The sequence below is a fragment of the Stegodyphus dumicola genome, chromosome 10, assembly GCF_044657685.1.
Source record: "Stegodyphus dumicola isolate Sdum_Otavi_A_Nest chromosome 10, ASM4465768v1".
Classification (NCBI taxonomy): domain Eukaryota; kingdom Metazoa; phylum Arthropoda; class Arachnida; order Araneae; family Eresidae; genus Stegodyphus; species Stegodyphus dumicola.
This window is the reverse complement of record NC_140777.1, coordinates 68,330,055-68,356,023: the sequence shown is the minus strand read 5'-3', so window position 1 is coordinate 68,356,023 and position 25,969 is coordinate 68,330,055. Positions and strand designations below refer to the sequence as shown.

The window sequence follows — 25,969 nt, the reverse complement described above, 5'->3', positions numbered from 1 at the left end:
CAATGAAGATTTGGGAATGGCACACTCGCGGAATTCATCTCATAACCCAAAAGTGGGTTACGGCAATACAGATTGTTCGCATCGTCACAAGGACGCGTCAAACAATGTGACGATGGCGTAACACGGGAAGAACAGTCCAAACAAACGGGACGAGGTTTTTAAATACGTTTCGCCAACGGTCAGCGGCGGTTGCTCGTGCGACACGGTGGCATATTTAGGATCCCTCGGACCAGACTGCCTGTTCCCAAACAATGGCCGCATCGATACTGCTACCCTACCTGACGCATCTTCTCAATCCATGGTCCTGTAGAGTCTCGAAATGGCGGGTGGAGTGCGGAACAAAGGTCATAACCTCATAGGATTTTAAATCCATTTGCAAGGTCGCATGCAGGCGAACTTCTGCTTCGTAATAAATCTCACTTTTGCCTTTCTCCAAAGCTCATTTTCTTTAAAAAAAATTTTTAGAAACTTTCCTAGTTCATTAGGGGAAAAAAAAAAAAAAAAAAAAAAAAATCTGAAATTTTTCAGATTTTAAATTATGTCCAAAGGGGCGTTTTTTTAACGTTTTGAGTGTTACCTTTATTTATTAAATATCATGTTCTTTGCACTTAAACCATAAAATTCAGTTCAAGAGCAATATCGCAAAATAATGTTAAATTAAGCATATCTTTAGAATTTCCGATATACACAGTCTCGCGAGCTGGAGATAAAAGTATTTTTTTTTCTATATAACGTTGCCATTTCTCGCTTATAAAGCATTGAATTTGTAAATCAAAAATTCGTTAAAGTTTTACAAAATATAAAATCTATAATAAAACAAATTCCAAATTTGGGATTTCAGATGCCCATATTCGCAGTAGGATTTCGTCATTCAAAATTCGATGGCTCTATGTACCATTGTTTTATCACAATGCGAGAAATAGACAATCATTTATGCAGATTTTTCATTATTTAATTTCTTCAAATATAATGCAGGACTCTAACATTTTGTGGCAACAGTTTGAAAAGTGAACCGACGTTTATGAGTCCGACGCAAAATGCCAAAACGAAAGCAATAGTCCTTCGGGACTGAAATCCCTTTGGACTAAAAACATAAATCAGCTTTCTGCGAAAGGATTAAAACTTTGAATTGCAAGACAAGTACGGAATAAGGCTTACACTAAAGCGTACCGAATTATTAATCAGCTAAGTTTTCTGCTTCTCGGAGAACACATTTAATGGAGGAATGCCTAATCGCACTTACGTCGATGTCCTTTTACTCCAGAGTGACATTTAACCTGACGCAAGAAATATCAGTGTTTAATGATCTTGTATAAAGCACCATTTAGTTCACTTAAGAGCTTTTGTTAATATTCATATTAGTTTTATTTTCACTACGATGCCTCAGTAAAATTAATTTCTGATTCTTCGGTCCGGTCCTCACTATACAACAATAACAAAAATCTGACAGCTTTCACATTTTATATTACGCTCAAAGGGCGTTTTATTATTTTGTGTGTTACTTTTAGTTACTAAATATCACGTTCTTCGCACTTAAACTATAAAATTATATTCAACAACAATACCACAAAATAATTTTAAAAGACCATATCTTTAAAATTTCCGATATACAGTCTCGCGCTTTGGAGATGAAAACAGTGTGTTGGCACTGCTCATTCTGAAATAGTTGAGCTTGTTAATCCAAAATTCGTAAGAGCTTTACAAAAGTATGAAATAGATAATAAGACAAAAATTCGGGCTTCCAGATGCCCATATTCGAGTGGAGGACTACGTTATTCAAAATTTGATGTCTCTAGGTAGCGTTGTTTTATCACATTGCGAGAAACATACATAAATTCATGCAGTAAAAGTAAAAGCATTAGCCCAATGGGGTTTTCACCAAAATGTAGAGAAAGACATGGGAATTTTTAATGCTAAAAGATTTTATTTTCAGAGTACAGTAGACTCCCGATTATCCGCGGCGGATTATGCGCGGAGCAGATTATCCGCGCCTGCCGCACAATTTTTTTTTTCAAGCGTAAAGCAAAGAAAATAAAAATGTTCACAAAACTGAGCGAAACGTTATTTGTAGCAAAAATATCCCAGGCCTTCTCGGAACCTTCCCCTCTGATGAGTAAGTGGTTTCTTACTCACCCTTGCAGTGCCCGCTCCACGGCTTACTGATACGTCTTACTTAATCTTACTGATTTTACAGTTATGCTTTTGTAATTACATAATACATTACAGTATTAAAACAGTACATATGTTTTAATTTTTCTGTGTATCCTTGACGTCTCTCGTAAGTACAAAGCACTTCTCTGTTTTCATTAACAAAATGCATTTTAGGTTAGTTTTGAGTGATACACTAAAATGTTAAACGTTAGTTAAACATTTTCTACTGTTTATCTTACGTTTTATTGTACATATACTTTTTCCAAAGTTGGAATAACTGTTTTCTCTTTTGCTATACACATTTTTAGCTTTTTTCGGATTATCCGCGATTTTTGTTATCCGCGACGGTAACACACAGATCGTTAAAAAAACGCCCCTTGGGCTGTAATATAAAATCTGAAAGCTTTCAGATTTTTTTTAAATTATGCTTTTAATTATTGTATTTTCTAGACTTGTTCAAAATTTTAATTTAAGGCATTTTGAAAGCACTAAAGAAACAAAGAGCGACATTTCCTAATATCCTAAGAATAAAAAATATTTATATATATGCGTTTTTTCCTCTCCCTTAGTAATAAATTCCGCTTTGCGTAATTTAATAAGTCATTTGATGCCAATACAAGTTCATTAAAAAAGTCTTCCAACTTCTCGCTGCATTTCAATAGGTCATTTTGGGGGAAAGGGAAGATTTCTGGGTAATTATTACAATTTTAAAAACGCTTCAAAATTTTCCCTGATTTTATGATGATAAAGTGAGATCCTCTTTCGCCTTCTTAAGGCAAAATTAATTTTTAGAGAAAATTTCAATATTTTGTCAGTGTTTATTAAATCAAAAATAATTACTAAAATCAAATCAAATCAAAAATAATTACTAAAATCAAATCAAATCAAAAATAATTACTAAAATCTTGAGCAGCTTAAAAAATCTATAACTATCGATAAATTCCAAATATTGACACCTTTTGTGCTAAATACGTAGAATTTAGTAAATATGTATTATTTAATGTTAAAGTAACAGCATACAGAACACAAAATATTTCCAGGCAAATAAAAGATCCAATACCACGCAGAAATCTTTAAAACAAATTTGGAAAGTAAATGTTAGGATATTAACTGAAAAGTTACCTGCGAGGATCTTCAGTGTATAATATCGTGCCAATCGTAACACGTACGGGTAGACAGCAGTGAAGAATACCGCATAATTCTATCCCCTAAAAATAAAAACAACACAAAATTTTTAAAAATATTTGAAAATATTTCAAATAAATAAAACGCTCAGATCCTCCTGGCCACTAAGTGGCCTCATGGTATATATATATATATATATATAAAAAAAGAGTTACTCCCCCAAAAGAACAACAGATACAAAATAAATAATACATAATACAAAATATAAATAAGATACAAATAATACTCAAAACATAAAATAATATACGTATGCATCGTAAAGCGATCACTTGAATTTCCACGGCCAAACAACGAAAAGCAAAAGTCAAATAAATAACAACAACACAGTCTAAAATTCTTGAATAGTAAATTGAACAACTGACGTCCCGCACAGATAAATGTAAAATTATATGATTTGGCTGTTTCTCGCACGAAGATCGACTCATAAAGAATCATCATCTGTGAGTTCAGCCAAAACTGAGAGATTTAAATTTTTGAAGAATGTTAGAACAGAAATTTAAAAATGATGAGTATTATTCACGTTACATTATTTTTATGTTTATTATTATGTTCTCTGAACGCATGAAACTAAATATTTTAAGCCCATAAATAACTTATAATACATTACTTTCATTAAAAACGCATGCGCATTTTTAAATTAACGCGAGAAAAGAGGCTATGAGATCAAACATTTTAAAAAAAGCACTCTTTACATTTTAAACATCATCAAACGGTTCCGAAATCGTTCTAAAATGTATAAACACCCTCTGTAAAAGTTAATGAATCATTGCGATGCAATCATATATATATATATGTAATGTACCAGCTTTTGTCCGGAATAAATAGATTGGTGAAGAATCATAGACGTAGTTGTAGCTCTAAAGTATCAGACGATAAGTTTGAAAAACAGGATCCATTTATTATTATTCAGGAGAAATAGCAGTTACAAAAAATCAGATCTCCGGAGTAAATAAAAAAGAACTACTAATAACTTATTGTATGAAGTTTACTGCATCGTTACATTAAAGAAAAAAAACCCGATATTACTTTGCGAGTCCTTTTATAGTCTCTGGAAAGGCGGAGCTTCCAAGAAATGACGTCAGCCTCGTCAGCCATTCCAGTTCGCTTTAAATATCTCCAGAACATTCTATAACTATACGTGTAGAAAAGGAGGGAAAAACAACTTGACTAAAAGGCTGTGGATTTAATTTCACGTACTTTCAAATAAGAGACCGTCGCTATTAAAAATGAAAAAAACATACAGGTAGAATTTTAAGTGTACTTTTGACTATGGAATTATATTATTACATATATATTGGAGAAAACGATTATGTTCTTCCTGGATACGACACTTGAAATTCATGAAATTATCTTCCTTTTTCATCTTTTCAAGCACAGCAAAACTCTCACATATTCTTTGGCCAAATTGGTACCATATGAAAAAATCGAAATTGTATAATTTCTGTTCATGGAAAAAATTTGGATATGAGGAAAACGTTGAAAAAGGTGGAGCACACGGGGTGCTGAAGAAGCATTGCCTAAATGCTTCTATTGAAAGAAATCGCAATCTTCCAGTACCTCGATAAATGCTTCAGACAAATAATTATTGTAATTGCATCTTAATATGATTTTTAAAAATTAGATTTATTATTCGCTTCTTTTGGTAGGTATATAGTTTTTTCTTTGTTCATCATTCAGTTTTTAACGTTTTTTGTGAGAAAAATCCACTTTTCTTTTCGATTCGGATATATCGAATCAACATCACGTTCCTTGAAGTTCATTATAACCGTGTTCGATAATACTATGAATCGAAGAAAAAAAAGAAAAACAAAATCGGTTAATTAATTCATTGTGAGAAAGTACTCAATGGCCTTCTTCCTAGGATGGGATGCATTCGTGAGGGACTTCCCACAGATATTACCCATTATTTATATCACACAAAAAGAAAACCATGTAAACACCTACGTAACTACCACCTTCCATCCCAAGAACTGAACATTCGAAATTTAATTAGTGTTAAGACCTTTTAGCCACAGAAGAAATTTGTACACATTTGAATTTCGAATTCATTTACTCGAATTTTCGTTTACTTAATGCGGGGCTCACCAGCGGCCGAGCGGTAAAGTCGCTGAACACTGGTAGTTTGGTCCGAGGTTCGAATCCCGCGAACGGGCCGGCTGCATGGGTGTTTTCGTGGCTTTCCCCATGTGTAACGTGTATACGAGCCAGTTCCCCTTAGAAAGTCCTCCACGAAGGCATCCCTTCCCTTAGGCAGATAGCCCTCGAGGCTTTGCCGTAATTAAATAACCTAACCTAACCTAACGTTTACTTAATGCAACTGAATAATCATTAACAATAATAATAATTATAATAAAACCTGCCAACCAAGAATATTATAACTGAATTCAACAAAATTCAGACCTCATTAAAATAAATTAATACAGATGTTTTTATATCATTTGAAATTTACACGATTATCCGGGTTTTTTTTTTTTTTTTTTCCAAACATCTTGTTTTATCGGCATGCTGCTGTAAAACGGATGGCATAAACTTCTCAGCACAGAAGCGACGTTTTATTACAATCCAACAATAAAACAGACGCAAAACACTTTTCTTTTCAATCAAAAACTGTATATAAATCACATGCGTGTGATAGCAGATACCCATTTGTCGGTGACCGCAGTGACCACGGCGTGTGCCATTACTCAAATAACGGCCTTCACTTCAAAGGACAACTTCTTTGCTGCAGCAACCTACATCGGCAGCGCCCACGCCGCAGAATGAAATGTAGGATGAATACATGAATATTGTAGAGATAAAAAGGAAAGGAAACACTCCAATAATTTGGAATTTTTTAACCCGACGGTTTCGAAGATCGCCAAATATGTAAAATAACACTTCATTTTACTAAAATGAAGTTAATATTCAATTAATAAATATATTACAGAAATTATTATAATTACAAAATAAAATACCTTGCTTAAAGAGAACTTGTTTCAGTTTATGTTACCATAGATAAGTTATTCTCAAATTATTCAAGGTCAATCCGCTTTAAATCTTTATTTCTTTACTTTCAACTCACTAATTACAATTATTGTATCTCATGTAATTTTTGTATGTTGAACTCAAAAGATTGCGCATTTCATTCCCTATGATAACGCACGACCGGTAACAGAAAAGATATCTTAAAGCTCAGTAATTATTGTTAATTTTAACAACAAACACATTTTAATATGTCAACAGATAAGTGTGTTAAGATAAATTTCAAATTTCGCACTAAATTTTACAAAATTTAATATTTGGACATCATTTGATGTCGCAAATTCGAAGTATGAATAAAAAGTCGATATATCATTTCAGAAAAAGTCCGATTTCCTGTCAAAATACCTGTGTTAGAATAAGTGTTATAGATAAATCTAATATATATCTTATGTCGCGCTTTCGAGACATGAAAAATGCGATTTAAATTTCGACAATCGGCGCAGTAGAACGGGAGATTAGAATAGTCCCCCCTTTTTTTGTACCCTACATACCCCATATATATAGACTAATTTTCAAGAAAAAAAATCCTCACTGAAATCCTTTCTCCTCTTACGTAGACAATCATGCAACGCTTTCTTACAAACTAACCAATTAAATATTACATTACAGAAACTTTTATTTTAACATGCGTAAATATGACTAATTAATATCTTAAGCGTATTATATAATACAGTATTACTTCTAATTTAAGCCAGATATTTTATTCAAAATAAATTTATTACGCGCTTAAATTCAAAACGATAATTTCAACATCGTGTTTCTACCGATCTTACTAATGACATTTATGTTACTATCACATTGACATTAGTACCTGTTTAAGTAAATAATAATGTTTCGTATTTTTTCATACGTATTATGAAATCCTTTTTATATATTTTAATTTTTCCAATTTTAAAAATCCTATTGGACTTAAATTCGAAGGCGACTATTCATTTATTTACTTTAAAAATCCTAAAGTACTTCATTATTCGGAATGCAATAGCATTGCTGACCATAGGGAATAAATTTGAGAATTTAATTCGGTTCTTTTCTTTCATAATTTTCAGACATAATGGATATTTTTTCCTCCCCTCTTCCCCAATTTCAGCTGGTGAGAACGTTGAATCATTTTATGTTTAGAGTGGATAATTACATAACTGTATTTTTAGTTTCATGTCATTTGATGTTGCTTATATTGAAATGTCCAGCTGCAGTAAGATAGCTTCCCCGCAAGGCGAATTTAGGGTTGCCATATTTGGCAAGAAATCGTCCATTTGGTGACAAAATTGGCGATATGCCGTGGATGGATGAAGAACATTTTGGAAAGCTGCGGTAAGATAGCTTCCCCGCAAGGCGAATTTAGGGTTGCCATATTACGCGCGAAATCGTCCATTTGGCGACAAAATTGGCGATATGCCGTGGACGGATGAAGAACATTTTGGAACGAGTTCTTACCGGCCCGGAATGTTCTCGAAAGCAACCCAAAAAACTATATAAACCCTGCGTGTACGCGGAGTAGTGGTCGATCGTGATTTTATCGAGTTGATCGTCAGTCTAGTGTTCGAGCTGATCGTCGAGTGTGTCTCGTCAGTGTATTGAGAGCTGGCACATCGAGAGTGTGCATCGTTGAGTCTATCGAGCGTATCGTCGAGTGCATCGCGAGTTGTAGCGTAGAGAGTACGTTCAGTTCCGAGAACGACCGAACAGAGTCGGGAGCTGTACTCTACTGTTTTGCCGTGAAGCTGTCTTCACACCTATAGCCTGAAAGCTGTGGTGCTGATTGTTTCAGTGTGCTTGTCTTAGTTTGTTGATGACTGTAAACGCGTTTTTGGAGCTGTCCTGAGTAACACTGGCTAATAAATTGTGTATTCTTTCTTCATCAAGTGTTGTTTTCAGTTACTCGAAATCCACGAAAGCAACAACATTAACCGATTTATCTAGCAAAGTACCTTGTTTCTCATTACTAGATGCAGAGAAATATATTTACATTTATAATTTTTCAACACTAATGATTAAATTCTCCCCACCTTTATTAATAAAATTTTAAGAATTTTGTACTTCGACGCTTTCCAGTGCACATGTGAACGAATAACTATTATGGCAAATGAGATAGATCAGTTTCTTATAATTTAAGATGTTGTTGATGTCGTGTCTATGATAAAGCCTATTCAAATAGTACCATGGGCGAAGAGATGACAAACTCTGACAATCTGCAAAATATTATTAACAAAGTTCGGTCTCTTAAACAAGACACCAATTTTAGCAATTAAGCAAGGATAGCCGGACAATCAAGAATGTGTGCATTTGTTAGTTCTGTTGCCCGGGCAGTTATCACAGTTCCTGTAGGTTTTCCTACCCTCTTTGTCAATTTTCAATATTTTGTGATGGCCAGTTCTAAATCTGACAATGGTTTTAGTAGTAAGTCTATCTCCATTGAAGCTATGGATCTGGTGCTTTATTGGAATTCCTTCAGTCTGTATTTGGCCATGGCATTCCGAAAGGGACGCAAAACATTTACATTGTAAATGTTTAAGATTTAACAAATAAAAAGTACTTGGGATGAAGGACTACGCAAAATATTAATAATTATCATTATCTGCAAAGCTAAGACATCAGTAATTAAGCAAAGAAGATATAAGAAAAGATTGACAACCTTTCATATAAGCTTTAAGCTGTTGTTTAGAAACTGTTTTTATTATTAATAATAATTGCGAATTACTACTGAAACGCACACGAGGGCTTATTTTCCTAAGGAAGATACCGCCCACCAACGGCCGACGGTAAAGTCGCTGAACACTGCTAGTTCGGTCCGAGGTTCGAATCCCACGAATGGGCTGGCTGCATGGGCGTTTTCGTGGTTTTTCTCAATGTGTAACGTGCATACGAGCCAGTTTCCCTTAGAAAGTCCTCCACGAAGGCATTCCTGTCCTTAAGCAGATAACCGCTCTTAAGACTTCGCTATAATCACCTACACCTTAAAGAAGATAATTTTTAGCGATGTTTCTTAGGGAAATTAGCTCGCATTTACGATATTTGAAAACGCTATACTCCAGTCCATCTCAATTTAACTAAATATTAACTGAGCTTGCAATCATACACACAACAAAATTCACAGTTGCATAAACGGAACTATATGCATACGAGTATGTATGATTATTACTTATTTTCAGATTATTTCATTATGATTATCACCTACTTTTTTTAGAATTGTTACGCAAATGCAGTTCAAATGATATGATACTAGAAGAGCGAAGTATTTATTATTACCATATCAATAAAGGAAATACATAATCACACACATAATCACGTAACCGTAAATGAACCAGACTATAAAGATTGCGTCTTTTATTTTCATTTAAAAAACACTTGACAGCATTTAAGGTTCTACTTGCATAGGTTAACTGGATACACTTCAGGCTCTGCTTTTCAGCCCCATTCTCAGCTTGATTAAGGGAGGGGGGCAAGAACAATAAAAACAAGTAACGATTATGTATGTACACATAGTTAGCCTTTACAGATTGCATCTCATTAGCCCAGCCCGTTGATGCACTCATCCATCCACATCTACGAAGCGTGGGTATCGGAAACCGCAACCGTAGGTTGACGTCGATTATTAACACTAAAGAACCTTTTAAACAAGGTCGCTCGCGAGGTAGAGAAGGCAAGACAGGAAGCAAATTATAAACCTCGATTTGATGTTGCCACTCAAATTGGCATTTAAATGATGTCATCCACTAATCAATGGTGAGCAGTACTAAGTCATGTGGGAGCTAGTATTTAGAGCAGTTATTTAATAAAAGTATTTTTATTAGTGAGTATGATTATCTTTTCGATTTCAGAAGGGATAATTAGAAACTGCAAGACTACGTTCAATTTCAGTTCCTTGAGTTAATGTTTGATTATATGACAACGTAGTTTCTCCGCTTGTTATCGCCCATTCTTGCATTTACTGTAAATCTTGACGGAAGTTATAATTAAACAAAACATAGTTTTCGTTCACCAGGAAGTAGACGAAAACGGTTCTTAAATATTTTGTTTTCAAATGTAAAACATGACACAGGAATTCATACCGAAACAAAACAAGTGACATGTCATTTATTCTCATATATACAGATTGAAAAAACGCAGCTCTCAATTTCTTGACAAATAAGGCCTGTAACTGCTGAATACATGAAAACGGCCGAGCTATAAATGAATCGTATCTGTGCTTCATTTACAATTTTCGAACATTAAAATGAATTAAATATAATATAAGGTTGGTTTGAACGCCTAGTAAGCACAAGACCAGATTTTTCTCCCTCCTTCCAGCATGCCGTCGTGGTGTAACGGTTAACACACTTGGCGCGTATTCGAGAGGTCCAGATTCGAGTTCCGGCAAGGGCACAGCTCATTTTTTATGCCTTCTGCTTCAAAAATAACCTAATGACACTACAGTAAAATCAAATTCTTTCACCAATCTCTATGACAGACAGCTTATTTAAAAAAATAACAAAAAAAAAAAAAAAAAAAAAAAACTGAAATGTTTCAGATTTTAAATTACGTCCAAAGGGGCGTTTTTTAACATTTTGTGTGTTATTTTTCTTTATTAAATATCATGTTCCTCGCAATTAAACCATAAGATCCAGTGCAACAGCAATATCGCAAAATAGTTTTAAAACCAGCATATCTTTAGAATTTCCGATACAGAGACTCACGCGCTGGAGATAAAAATGTTTTTTCTGTACAACGTTGCCATTGCTCGCTTTAAAATCCTTGAGTTTGTTAATCAAAAATTCGTCAAAGTTTTAAAAAATAGGAAATCGATCATAAAACAAATTTCAAATTTGGTCTTCCACATGCTCATATTCGTTGGAGGATTACGTTATTCAAAATTCGATGACTCTATGTACCGTTGTTTTATCACAATACGAGAAATATACATACATTTACGCAGATTTTTCATTATTTAATTTCTTCAAATATAATGCAGGACTCTAACATTTTGTGGCAACAGTTTGAAAAGTGAACCGACATTTATGAGTCCGACGCAAAATACCAAAACGAAACTAATAGTCCTTCGGGATTCAAATCCCTTTGGACTAATTATTCACAACACTGATTTGGTTGGTTTAATAGATTATGACAAAGCAATCTAGGGCTATCTGCCTAAGGGGATGGATGCATTCGTGGAGGATTTTCGAAGGGAAACTGGCTCATACACAAGTTACACATGGGGAAAACCACGAAAACACCCATGCAGCCAGTTCGTTTGCCTAGAATCGAACCCAGGCTGGAACTACTAGTGTTCAGCAATTTTATCACTCGGTCGCTCTGGACCTCACAACACTGAACTGTAAATAGCATCAAAACTACATTGATTCTAATCTAACAACTGTGCATGACCCTCGTTTTCACCAAGAACATAACTAATAAATTCGCCAGCTATTTATTATATCATGTAAAATTCAAATTATTTTAATCAGAGAATTCAAATTTTAATACGCAGAAGAATATCTATTGTCCACCTCAATTATAAGCCGTGTTTTGTATTATCCAAGGTTAACATAGTGTTGCGTTTTTCTTTTCTGACACCAGTTGTTGCGTTATTATCTTCCTTCACGTTCTTGCGGGGTTAGTGTGGATTTGGAGTGAATAACGACGACACTTGATGAAGTATCGAAACACACTTTATTTAGCCAATGTTAATCAGGACAGCTCCAATAACACTTTTTACAGTCGTCGAAGATCTAACGCTGGAACAATCAGCGACATAGCCTTCACACTATTAGGCTATAACGGTCGAGATAGCTTCACTGCGAAGCACCAGAGTACAGCTTTCGACTCAGCACAGTCTAAGACAAAACTCGACGATGCACTAAAAGACTCTCTCGATGCACTGGACGACCAACTCGGCGCTAGACTTCGAGACACTCGCTCAATGGCTGACTATCAGCTCGCTAGACGAGGCACACACACTCGCCCTCTCGACGAGGCACTCTGACTGCGGACCAGCAGGATTTATATAGCTTTCGGCTTGTGTTCCAGAACATTTTGGGCTAAACCGGTAAGAATTCGTTCCAGAAGGTTCTCCATCCGTCCATGGTATACCGCCAATTTTGTCGCCAAATGGGCGATTTCTCGCCAAATGTGGTAACCCTGCCTTTCCTTGCCATCCTATGGCAACCCTAAACCTGCTTTGCGGGGAAGCTAATTTACCGCGCCTGTACATTTCGTAACAATATTTACTGCAATACACTATTTTCTTTATATATTGAATTGTCGATTATTTGTGTGCAGATTATTTATCTCAGAAAATAATCTCAGAAATAATAATCTCAGAAAAGTCTGAGAGTGCTGTTTAAACAAAATGAAAAACATGCAAGTTTTTATGTGAAACTCATTACTTTCGATAGACTAAATTTCATTGCTAAAGTCCGAAATTGTTTAAAAGATTCATACTATCAATGCATGAAAAAATTCCTCCTATATCGTTAAGGAAAGAAACGATGCAAATATTATGTTGACGGAGAAATAGCAGCTTTAGAGTTTCACTAAAGTCTTTTCTGGTATACAGGGTGAAAGCGAAGGAAACAAATACGAAGAATTTACCAAGGCAAGCCATTCTGGACGCGATGCCTTAGATGTTGTCTTATTTCCCAATCACATTATGTTTCGGCTACGCGAGATTTGACATCGAGAGGGACAATTCTCAGAACCCGCACATTTCCAGGTAACCCACGTAGCTAGGTTACCATCTACACTTACTACAAAGACTTGAACGCCAAATAGTAATCGATTATCGCTCAGATTGGGATCACGTGATCCTTTAGAAGCAGAACTTTCGTCTAACTGGTTGATCTCTACCCGTGTTCCAGGTATCGAGTTCTGTTCCAGCCATTTTCGGTGAGGTTTAAAAAAATCCCGCGTAGCCGCTATATCGTTTCCGTAACTAGGCGGGACTTCCCTTCCAGCGGGGCTCTTTTTCTAGGACGCCTCTTTAAACCAGTGCTACCAGAATCTCGTTTCTCAGAAACGTCCCGTATAGCAGGGACTGTCGCCAGATGTGATAAACTCTTTACAGAAGCAGCTGCGACTGGATTATAAAAACTAGGCAAAACATACGAGAGCTATCTGCCCAAGTTCTATGTAAGTTTTGACGAACCTCTCGAGAGGAATTTGGTCTCGATGTCCTTTAAGTGCACTTATGTCATAAAAGCATTACAGACACAAACATCCAAGCGTTATGAATGACAAACCCAGCAATTAATCGCGAGGCAATCAGGCAGCCTGAACTAATTATCTTATCGCCCAGGGCGATAAGAATGATGGGAGGGGAACGATGCAAAAGAAAAAGTAGCCACAAATTGAGAAAGCGGAGAACTCAGTTTGATGAGTTTGAGTTGAATGCCATCATAGCTTCGTGCAATGCTGATCGAAAGACCGACGTGGCATTTTAAAAAAGAAAAGAAAAAAGTCTACGATATTTTTCACACGACAAAGCAGATATTCCATGTTCTATTGTTATTTTAATTAAACATTTCTTTAAATGGTACACTGCATGTCATTCCTTAAGCTTTTTTCGAATAAATGTTTACGTCATTTTTCTATTATCCAAGTTTTTCTGGTTTATTCATGCATTAAGTATGCAGATAATAGAAGTCCAGCATGATCTATAACAAAACTGCAGTGAACTATACTAAAAATACAGATTATTCAGATAGGCTTCATCATATGAATGGTCTAAGTGCCTTGGAAGCAGCAATTTTTGCTCAATGGATATTGGACTGCACAGTTGATGTTCCACTCCTGTGACTCTTTGACTAAGCGTCATTGTCCATTACGCCTACAGTGGACCCGGAAACATCGAGACTGGACCATGGATAAGTTGCAGACAGTTGCCTCATGGGCGGCTCTGGGACTCTTGGTTGTGGCAGAACAGATCATGATGGCTGCAGACTAACTGAACATAATTGCGGATCAGTTGCACCCTTACGTGGCGTCTGTCTTCTCAACTAGAAGTGGAATATTCCAGCAGGAAACGCACCATGTCATAAGGCTCTAATAGTGTTGGAGTGGTTCGACGAGCATTTTTTTTTTTTTTTTTTTTTTTTTTTTTTGGTTTGGTTTGGTTTATTTTACAGCAAAGCCTCGACAGCTACCGGCCTAAGGGGAGGTATGCCTTCTTGGAGAACTTTCTTCTTGGAACACGTTACACATGGGGAAAAAGCATGAAAACGCCCACGCAGTCAGCCCGTTCGTGGGATTCGAACCTCTGAACGAACTACCTGTGTTCGACAACTTTACCGCTCGTCCGCTGGTGGGCCGTTCCAGAAGTATAAGGGTGAATTCTAATTAATGTCCTGGCCACTTAACTCGAAGGATCTTAACCGGATAGAGCCCGCTTGGGATGTCATGGAACGGCAGCTCAGAGCTCAAATAATACCACGTCGGAATATCTCGATTTTGCGTAACCGCTGCGTAGACATTAGGTACAAACAATCTCCGGTCATCTACCAAGAACTTGTGGCATCCCTGTCAAGGCGAGTTGCAGCTGTTTTGCAGTGCGTTATTGAGTAAGGGAACATAATGCTTTGGCTCTTCAGTATAGTGCTATCATCTTATTCACGACGAAATAAAAAAATCTGATGCGTACACCACATGACTTCCTCGTACGGAATATTAAATCATACGCATTTTTTCTTGCATTTTCATTTCAACTTATTGGATTGAATTAAATCTACTTCGCAAGTAGCGCAGAAACCACAATAGAATAAATGCATTCTTTAAAAATTCACTCTAGTAGTATTTGTTTACCATAGCGACAATCTGGCGCTAGATTAACTTCACAGTATTATAATTCGTTCATATTATAACTCATAATGCACAAAATTTCTATCATTTCAAGAATAGAATTATCTAATCGTCGCCACATGTTCTATTCAAATACTATAATAAAGCTAGAATGATGTATAAAAGAAATTAAGAAAATAAAACAAAAAAGAAACAGTTTTTCACAGACGATTGAGTATTTCTCATTCAATTAATTCAGTTCTCACTTCGCGAGAAGGCAAAAATACATAAAAACTCAAAATATCTAAACACTAAAACGTAAATCTTAAACACTTATTTCCTCGAAAAAATTCCAGAAAGGATTAAGCACGATTTAATTGGCAATAATAAATGAAGGCGTTACCTTTGTTGTTGCGAAGCTAAGTTTCTCTAGATTGGCAACAAATCCACTAGTCTGCTGTTTCAAATGTAAACAATCAATGGCCGCCATAAAAAAAAAGGCTTAGCGGCACTTAAACAACTTTAAAATTGTTGATAATTCTAAAAATATTGCATACAGATTTATTAAAGGCAGAAAAACCTTAACCGGAAGATAAAAACAACATAATTCAATCATTTTTAAAGCAAAAAATGTACAATTTACAAACATACACGAGTAAAGAAACTGAAATCACTGTGCCGGGTAACAGAGTGGATATATATATAAATATATTTATATACGTTTGGTGCGGCCGATTGCAACCAAAATACAAGGTGCACATCTACATGTTATAGTAGTCCTATATACAAAATTTCAACGTTCTTAGGTTACTCGTTTTTGAGTTCTGCGAGATACTTACGTACGTACATACGTTCGTACAGACGCCACGAAAAATTCTCTTCAGAATTCATTTTAAAGCAGTTTTATAATTTTTTTGGAGGAAACGAGTCTTTTAGTCTGTCCTTACGTACAGATATCACGCAAAAGCATCGTTAAATTGCATTCGATAGCATTCAAAATGGATATTTTCGTTGAAATATGCTGCCTGAAACTTTTCGCTTTTACAATACTTCCTTTTTACTTTGTACAAGGAAGCAAAAAGGATTTGTTCAGACAAGTTTAGGCTTTTCTTCCCCCCCCCCTTTTTTTTTAGGAAAGGCACTTCAGGAATCAAATACGTACTGTACATTAAAGTAATTCTTTATAATTTTTTACTTACAATGAATATTCTGTATTCCAAATTAAAAATATATTATTAATTTTTTTAGCATTTTTAAGGTCGGAACATAATTCATTCGTAAGGTAGAGAGCGCCTGTACTAATAACCAAATGATATTTTTATGAACAATTGCAGCATTACTGTAAATAACGAAAAGCTTTTCGAAACTAACCAAATATTACGCACCTCGGTACATAATTGTTTAACTTCTTTAAAATACCTTAGCTACTTTTATTCGATCTCTGAAACTTTTAGAAACGATTTATATGCGAAAAAATAACAATGTCCCCAGTATTATTTTTCATGCTGCAAATTTGTTTTATTGAAAACAGTTTCAACCGCTAAGAACGAGCAGATTGTTAGAGAACAACGCACGCCGTAACAAATGGATAATAGCACCTCACCGTTCAGGGAGAAACAGCGAAGGGTAGTGTTTACATAGCGTAACGCAAAAACACAATTAAGTTAGTGCAATTTTCATTCCTAATACGAATGGGAAAAAGCCGAAAGTCGGTGACATATGTCGAAAGGTAAGTATATTTAAGGAAAACTGAAATATATAATTATGGGAAAGGGCAATTGATTGTGGAATTTACATGAAAGAAAAAAGCAAGCGATGAAAATACTTTTAGAAGTATTTCATAACGGAACACATGAACTTTACGTAATAAGGCGGTAGGGCACACATTAAGTTCAAGCCCTAAGGCAAAATATCTTTGAGAACGCTACTGAAACCAATATTTTTTATGGATATGGCTGCAGGGTCAATAACTGCTATAATGAAAGTTTGAACGAAATTCGACCCTTGAATTTTATAGTTGACTCATCCACACATATGTGCTCGCCCGGGATAAAATAATCCGTTTGTTATGTTTCAAGTAAAAAAACGGCCAAAACATAAATTTGGGGGAGAGAGAAATATGCTCTTCTGTCTGCATGGCCACTTAAATGGTAAAATTAATTTAATACACCTTTTGAGCAGGGTAATTGCTTACGGATTACGGGTTGTTAAACCATTGGGCTACAAAAATAATTTTTACTTCGTTTTGTATTTTACATAAAAATTTCGTTTGCGCGAATAATCTAAATTAATTAAATGATTTAGGCTGTGCAGCATAAAATGGTTCCCTTCGTAGAAGACCTCCTAAGTGAAATATTTATTCCTGTTTATCTTAAGGAAAACTATGAAATTTTCATACGCCATCTCGCTCAGAGGACAAACTGCCGGTATTCAATGAATCCATCAATTTGGATACTAATGGAAAGACATATAACTATGAAATTTTGTGCTGAACAGAATAAAAATTTCGGGTTCTGGATATTATGAATTCTAAACCAATGTTATAAATTTTAATCAACAGAAAAATTAAACTTCGTATGGCTGAAAATATCATTGTGTTAACTGAAAGCAAAATAAATCTATTTAAAAAAGTTTCGTTCCCCCCCCCCCAAAAAAAGTTGACTGTAAACTTTATTTATTAAAACAGTCATCCTAGACAAGAACTTTCCAATCACAGTAGACTCAGTTTTACGAACTCCTATACACCGCCATACCGCAAAAAATGTTCATAAAATCAAGAGTTCGCCAAACAGAATAGCATGCAAAAGTCCATAATCTTCCGTAATCACCGCTATAATTCATAAAAACATATAGATCGTTAAAAAAAAGTACTTCGTAATACCTCATTGTTAAAAATAAAGAAAGAATTTTATGAAAATAGTTTCCACACTGTAAGTTAGGGGGGGGGAGAATATTTGAAATTTTTATGCGTTCATCCAAAAAGTAAAATACTAATTATGCTTTGGAAATTAGAATCAAAGTGACCTATATTTTTACATGTAAAATTCGCAGAGAATGAATTTTCTTATTTAGGCCAATTTTCAGCAATTATTAGCAATTAAATTCAAGACAAAAAACTTTTAGAGAGCAGCTTCTACAAATGTAACCTTTTCTTTCCGAAATCAATAAAACATTTTCCTTGTGTTAATAAATATTATGCTTTAATAGCATTATGAATGAATATATGCTTTAAGAAATATATAACTGGAATTTTTGCTTTATGGGGATTAGACAGAACGTTGGATTTCATTTTTAATGAAATCACCCATCTGCAGTGTTGAAAAGGTTTTCATAAATTCTCAAGCTTATTTTGAAATTTTGCCACTGGAAGTATATGTACATGATTAGTATTTAAGGTAATAAAGCTTGTAGCTGTTTTTCTCGAACACTTTTGTATATAACGTCAAAACATAAACATATCTGAGAAAAGAAATCGCCGTGTCAGGTAGCTATCATTATTTAAAATCACTATTTATTAAGAAAAATCATAGGTGGGACAAATCCTAAATTTTCTCAAATCCGAATCTTAAAAAGTTCTCTCGAATTCTTCCTATAACAATAGTAGGAACAGCGGAAAAGAAATATACTTTTAGTTTATGTATTAATACATTAAAACAGTATACAAACATTAACTTTATACATTATAAGTTTTCAATTAAAGCCAAATGTAAAATTTGTGTTTAAAAAATTTTTTAAAATAGACTTTTCAAAAACATACTGATATTTAGTACGAAGATAAAACTCAAGTTGACATGAGGCAGTTTAAACACTTGAATTTTGAAATTGCTTCTCTCAAAATAATTGCCAAAAATATCTGAGTAATAGTTTTAAATTGTTTACATTTTACCAGAATTTTTTCCAATAAATAAAATAGGAGGAATCAAATAAATATAGGAAGAATTATCAATAAAATATAGGACGAATTTCAAATAAATATAGGAGAAAAATATAGAATGAGGAGATTATTTTAAGGGATAAACATTAAAATGGAACTTTAAATTTTTCTCCAAAAAATACCAAAACCTTTTTACTTCCTTTTACGAAGTAAAAAGGAAGTATTGTAGTCGCGAAAAGCTTCAGGCAGCATATTTCAACGAAAATATTCACTTTGACCGCTTTCGAATGCAATTTAACGATGTTTTTGCGTGATATCTGTGCGTAAGGACAGAATAAAAGACACCTTTCCTCCAAAAAAATTATAAAACTGCTCTAAAATTAATTCTGAAGAGAATTTTTCGTGGCGTCTGTACGAACGTACGTACGTCTCTCTCATAACTCAAAAACGAGTAGCCTCAGAACGTTGAAATTTTGTATATAGGACTGCTATAACATGTAGATGTGCACCTCGTATTTTGGTTGCAATCGGCCGCACCAAACGTATATAAATATATTTATATATATATCCACTTTGTTACCCGGCTCAGTGATCTCAGTATCTTTACTCTTATATGTTTGTAAATTGTACATTTTTTTGCTTTAAAAATGATTGAATTATGTTGTTTTTATCTTCCGGTTAAGATTTTATGCCTTTCGTAATTCTGGAAGCAATATTTGTACAATTATCAACAATTTAAAAGCTGTTTAAGTGCGGTTAAGTTTTAAATAACATGGCGGACATATTTGTTTACATTTGAAACAGCAGAATTGTAGATTTGTTGCCAATCTAGAGAGACTAAGCTTCGCAACACAAAAATAACGCCTTCATTTATTATTGCGAATTAAATCATGCTTAATCCTTTCTGGAATTTTTTCGAGTAAATAAGTGTTTAAGATTTACTTCGTAATTTTTTATGCAGATATTTTGAGTTTTTATGTATTTTTGCCTTGTCGCGAAGTGAGAGCTGAATTAATTGAATGAGAAATACTAAATCGTCTGTGAAAAACTGTTTCTTTTCTGTTTTGTTTGCTTAATTTCTTTCATACATCGTTTTAGCTTTATTATAGTATTTGAATAGAACATGTGGCAACGATAATTCTTCAAATGATATAAATTTTGTGCATTCAGAGTGTCGTTATAGTAAACAAATATAGTGAATTTTAAAGAGTGCATTTATTCTATTGTGGTTTATGCGCTGTCGACGAAGTAGATTTAATTCAATCCAATAAGTTTAAAAGAAATGCAAGAAACAAATGCGTATAATTTAATATTCCGTACAAGGAAGTCATGTGGTGTACACATGAGATTTTTTATTTTAAGAGTTCGTAAAAGTGTTTCATATTCAAAGCTCTTAATCTAAAACGGTAGAAGCCTTTAATGAACATTATTATTTCAGAAAACTAAAATTTAAACTCATTCTGGGTCTAATTTCCTTTGTCTTTACTACTATTATCATTGTTATTATTATTATTATTAACTATGACGCTTGATATGCTGACATTTCCGCTAAGATTAATTTTACGTGATATCTAATTAAAAATATTATATATTGCTACATGCATACGGATTTGTAATAGATTGAATGCACAAGTCCGATAAAAGGTTAATAAAATTTATTCTTATCACAAGAAACATAACAAAACGCTGGAATTTTCTCAGAGATATTCGTATAAGTACACAATATTACGCAATATAATCAGTAGTTATTCTCCAAATTACTAAAAACGTTAGAATACAATGCAATGCAAAGAAGAAAGCTAATCCTACCTCAGCGCGAATTCGCTACAATCAACAACAACAGCTCACTAAACAACTGAGCTGAGATGTTTCTGTCCGGTTTTAAGTTTTCAATTGGTCGCGAGAGAGTTCTAGTAATTTCTTTGCTTCTCGAGATTCCTGGAAAGCAAAAGAGTAAAATTTCGATTACAGCTAACACAGTAGTAAATTACATTTATTCAATTTAAATATAAATTAAAGAGATATCCATTTATTCAATGTTAAATGCATGTGCTCTTCTATTTTTACTTTCTCGGAGTAGCGAGAAATTATTTTTACTAGAAAGATTAGAATTTTCTACTAGAAATATTAGAGTTTTTACTAGAAAGATTAGAATTTTTACTAGAGAGAAATTATTTTTACTAGAAAGATTAGATTTCCTAGAAAATTATTTTTACTCTTAAAATTTATCACGCGCTGCATTGTGCGGGGAAATAAAACAATTTTAATTATAATTCTACAAAAAATATCTAACTAAATACACAATTCGTAACAATATTTTTTATAAAATTACGCTATATATTTTTTTCACTTTTCAAATATACAGAAGATATACAATATTTCCATGTTAGTTTAAATGTACATCTATCTGGTATCTTATGAAATGTTTCGCTATTAGACCTGGACCACCTCTATTGACAAACTCTGCTGATTAAATGATATTAAACTTTTTGTTTTTGTCTAAAACAGTCCTTTTGAGCGAACGTTAATATTTGAACTCATTCGTAAAGTTATATAATTTAATGAGAAACTTTTCAGATACACTATCACATTCGACATTTTTACCTGCCCAACTCGAATTCTAATCTTCAAACTGCAGCAGAAAACCATACCCATCTTCAGTGTCATTTAAATTATTAATAATGCAACGTTTTGAATAATGCGTAAAGCGGTATTCCTTGGGAACTGGGAGATCGGCAGAAGTATGATGCTAAAAAATTCCTCTTAAAACCGCACCTAATTTTAGGCCTCAAACATTTCAGTTAAAAAAAGAGCTATGAATTCAAAGTAATATGGCATTATTCATAAAGTATTTACTAGTACGGGAAAGAGAGAGTTCTAGCTCAGGAGCAGGAGCTAAAACAGCTCAACAGAGACGGAGCTCCCGAAAGCAATGACCAGTCGCATAAAAGAGGTTTATTTGATAGTGGAGATAACAGCCTTTTCTGTCAGGGAATATGAGGATTGCTCCAGCAATTTTCTTTATAATATACTTGTTATACTTCATCAGTCCTTATGAGCTAAATGAGAATTGCACCACAGCTTTTAAATGCACGTTAGGGAAGCATTTGAAACAATGATTTCTTTCATATAGATTCAGATATTTAAGGAGTTGTTAATAGAAACACAGAAAGCGAGAACACATCAAGGGTTGTTAACATTCCCCCCTCCCAAAGGCGGAACACTAGCCCCAATAATGCCGGCTGTTGTCACAGCGTTCAATAAATTATTTCAATAAAATTATTCTGTATCTTCACAATGCGATTTTAGTTCTACTTTTGTAATCAAACTCTTGACTTATTTTTAGAATTTCGCAATTTCTTCTAGTTTTATACAGAATTAATTTAACAGGAACTTTAGTGATACTGGAACTATATTAAACACTAAAACAGCGCAATATTTTTACTTCTTCGTACGAAGTAAAAGAAGAATAGTAATGACGAAAAATTCCGGATATCATATTACAACGAAAATATCCATGAAATGAAATTTTGTATATAGGACTGCTATAACATGTAGTTGTGCAACTCCCTTTCTCTTTCGCCAATGGCGCAAGGAATGAAATATGAATTTAATAAATACATTATTAGAATCTCATTCATATAAAGCAAATTAAAATTTGAAATTACGCAAACTCAATTGCAAAGAAAATAAATTGATTCATTATAGCTGCGAACTAATTTGCAATATCATTAAATTCAGAACATATAAGTAAATAAAGTGCAAGTACGTACTGTATTCACATACTTACATTTTATGTACTTATGTTTTCTGAATTTAATGATATTGCAAATTAGTTCGCAGTAATAATTAATCAATTTATTTTGTTTGCAATTGAATTTTCATAATTTAAATTTTAATTTGCTTTATACGAATGTGTCTTTTTGTCGAGTGCAACTAAACGGGAACTCAGTTTTGTGCATCGAAAAATCTGCCTTCTTGCCTGCTGGCCGATTTGCTCGTCTTTGCGTAGAAACTCTAATTTTAATTGTAAATTTTTTTAGTTGTTTTAACTGTATTTGGTGTTTTATGTTATTCTATAGCTTTCAATTTTTAATGAAGATATTTTGAGTTTTTGTGCATTTTTGCCTTGAAGCGAGAACTGTATTAAATGAATGAGAAATATATCTCTAATTAAATTCGAGGAAATAAGTTTAAATGAAATGCAGGGAAAATTGCGTATAATTTAATATTCCATACAAGGAAGTCATGTGGTGTACACATCAGATTTTTTTCTTTAAAATAACTAAAATTCAGAAATTAAAAGTCAGCTTGGACCGTGAATAAATCAAGCACTAGAGTATAAAAAAATTTATACAGGAAATAAACTATGCGCTACCTGAATTTATATTTACTGGATTTCAGTTAATTAAAATAGTAAACAAATTGAGAAATGGAATTATTTAAGTTATTACGTATCAGCGAAATTATATTCCGTGTGAGAGACAGAATTCAATTGATATTAATACCTTAGATAGCCATTTTGTCTCATTTTTAGGCATTCAGTCAAGACACACAATCCGTCAGAAAGTTAGCCCGAATCAAGACACATTTAATAAAACCACACAACTTTCTAGAAATCATCTTGTATAATTATTAAATAACTTCTAAAAACATTGAAATTAAAGGACAGTATGCAAATGTAATGTAAAAGGGACACTACGTAATGTCTTGATTTCAGCTGCAATTTCTTTATTTTTAATTACATACGGATGTCGTTAAAAAAATTTTCTTTCAATTGATTAACTGAAGGGGGCTCATACACCTTAAACCGCTTAGATCTTCGAATATATGACTGTTTCATGGGATATTTTATTTATTTTAAAAGCAATTACTTCCAACGTTTTACAGCTGACTACACAATACAGCTGTTTTGGAAACAAGCAACCAGAAAGTTTGTGTTGCCATAAATATTTTTGTAATTTAATCCGCTTTGTGACAAAATGTTTCGTTATGTTTTCACCTTGCGCGCATGATATTTTAAAAATAGTTAATGGTACATACTTGAAATTTGATGAAATTCTTTATATGGGCATTATTTTTTTTAACTCTGATGAATATTTTAATATTAAAAAAAATATGCGCGAAAACATTACACATTTTTTTAATAAAATACATTTTATAAACTCAACTCGAAATAAAAATTTAACATGAAATTCTTAGAATTTTTGGTTCACAATAGTTTCCAAATGTTATAAAATTTATATATTAAATATGGAATTAAATTATGCAACAGAATGTTTTAAACTGTGCGCGCAAGGTGGAAACATGACGAAAATTTTTGTCACAAAGCGGATTAAATTATAAAAATATTTGCAGTAACACAAACTTTCTGATTACTATTTCAGAAAGCAGTAGTCAGTTGTAAAAAGTTGGAAGTAATTTCTTTTAAAATAAATAAGTTTTCTCAATTCTTGCAACAGTCACATATTCGAAGGTCTTATGGGTTTTAAGGTGTATAAGTCCCCCTTAAGAGATTCTTAGTACTATTTTTAGGCGATGAAAAATTAACCGAGGCACTTAATACTTTCATACTTATTTTTAACAAAGAAACCAGACATAGAATTAAACCTACTTACGATACTCTTTATGCTAGTTTATTCAAATTCCAACCCATTCGGCTACATAAGCCAGAAATAATGGTCCATTTCTTAATTTTCAACGATCCCCGAAACTCAAAGTAAATTGGCTTCCCTGCCTGCGCAGTGAGTTTGCGGCAGAACAGACGTACAGTTACCGGTCCCATCTGCATACAGCTAGTTCATTTACTAGCGAACTCAATTAAACATTTCGTGGAAATACTTAGTTTAAGAATATTTTATTAAATTTCTCTTTGATTTCATGTATTCATTTTAGACCTAAAGAATTAAACAAAAATACATAATTTCGTACAAAATAATTTATTATATTTAAGAGTTTCACACAAAATATACAATGTTAGGAAACCGGCTACGGAAGAAATTTCCTCGCATCATTCATAATTCCGCATATAACTTTCAGTAAATTTATTTTCTGCTTACACTTTCTACAGTAAGAATTGATACGTTCTGAATAAACTATTTTCTGTAAAAATAATAATGTTCATTATAACTTTCAGTAAATTTATTTTCTGCTTACACTTTCTACAGTAAGAATTGATACGTTCTGAATAAACTATTTTCTGTAAAAATAATAATGTTCATTAAATTTGGTTTAAAATAACTCCCAAGTGTCAATTAACATCTTGCTCGAAATTCAGAACATATTTTTTTAGTCCAAAGCGCAATTTGGCCTGAAGGACTATTAATTTCGTTTTGGCATTCTGCGTTGAAAACTTTAAAAAGCTGTATCACCTTTCAAATCGTTGCCACCATATATTATCGCCCTGTCTTATATTTAAAGAAATTAAATAACGAAGAATCTGCACAAATGTACGTATGTTTCTCTCATTGTGATAAAACATCGGTACCTAGAGCCATAAAAATTTGAATAACGTAATCTTCCATAGAATATGGGCATGTGGAAGCCCTAATTTGAATTTGAAATTTGTTTTATTATGGATTTCATATTTTGCAACACTTCAACGAATTTTTGATAAAAAAACTAAACGATTTCAAAGAGAGAATGGCAACACTGTACGAAAAAAAAAAAAAAAATTATCTCCAGCGCGCGAGACTCTGCATCGGAAATTCTAAATATATGCTCATTTTAAAATTAATTTGCGATATTGCTGTTGAACTGCATTTTAAAGTTTGAGTACGTAAAACATGATATTTAATAAATAAAGGTAACACACAAAACGTTAAAAAAACGCCCCTTTGGACGCAATTTAAAATCTGAAACCTTTCAGACTTTTTAGTACCTTTTTCTTCTTAATTTGTTTGCAGTTCCTTTGTATACTTTAGCGCAGTTTGAGATGCCTCAATCAATCTATAAATAATGAAATCAAGCAAGTCGAATAACTGCACATGA

General features: G+C 33.5%; 1 protein-coding gene across 4 annotated transcripts in view; it reads right to left on the bottom strand.

Moving 5' to 3' along the window:
- Window positions 1-25,969, bottom strand: part of LOC118183996 (uncharacterized) — a 255,046-nt gene that overhangs the window by 125,501 nt on the left and 103,576 nt on the right. For 2 of the 4 annotated variants that reach the window (XM_085825051.1, XM_085825053.1), the window contains 2 exons: window positions 20,789-20,917; window positions 3,274-3,359 (listed from right to left, as the gene is read on the bottom strand). The gene's annotated coding sequence lies outside the window, so the exon portion shown is untranslated. The remainder of the gene's footprint in view (window positions 1-3,273; window positions 3,360-20,788; window positions 20,918-25,969) is intronic. The other 2 variants (XM_085825052.1, XM_085825054.1) reach the window with 1 other exon arrangement.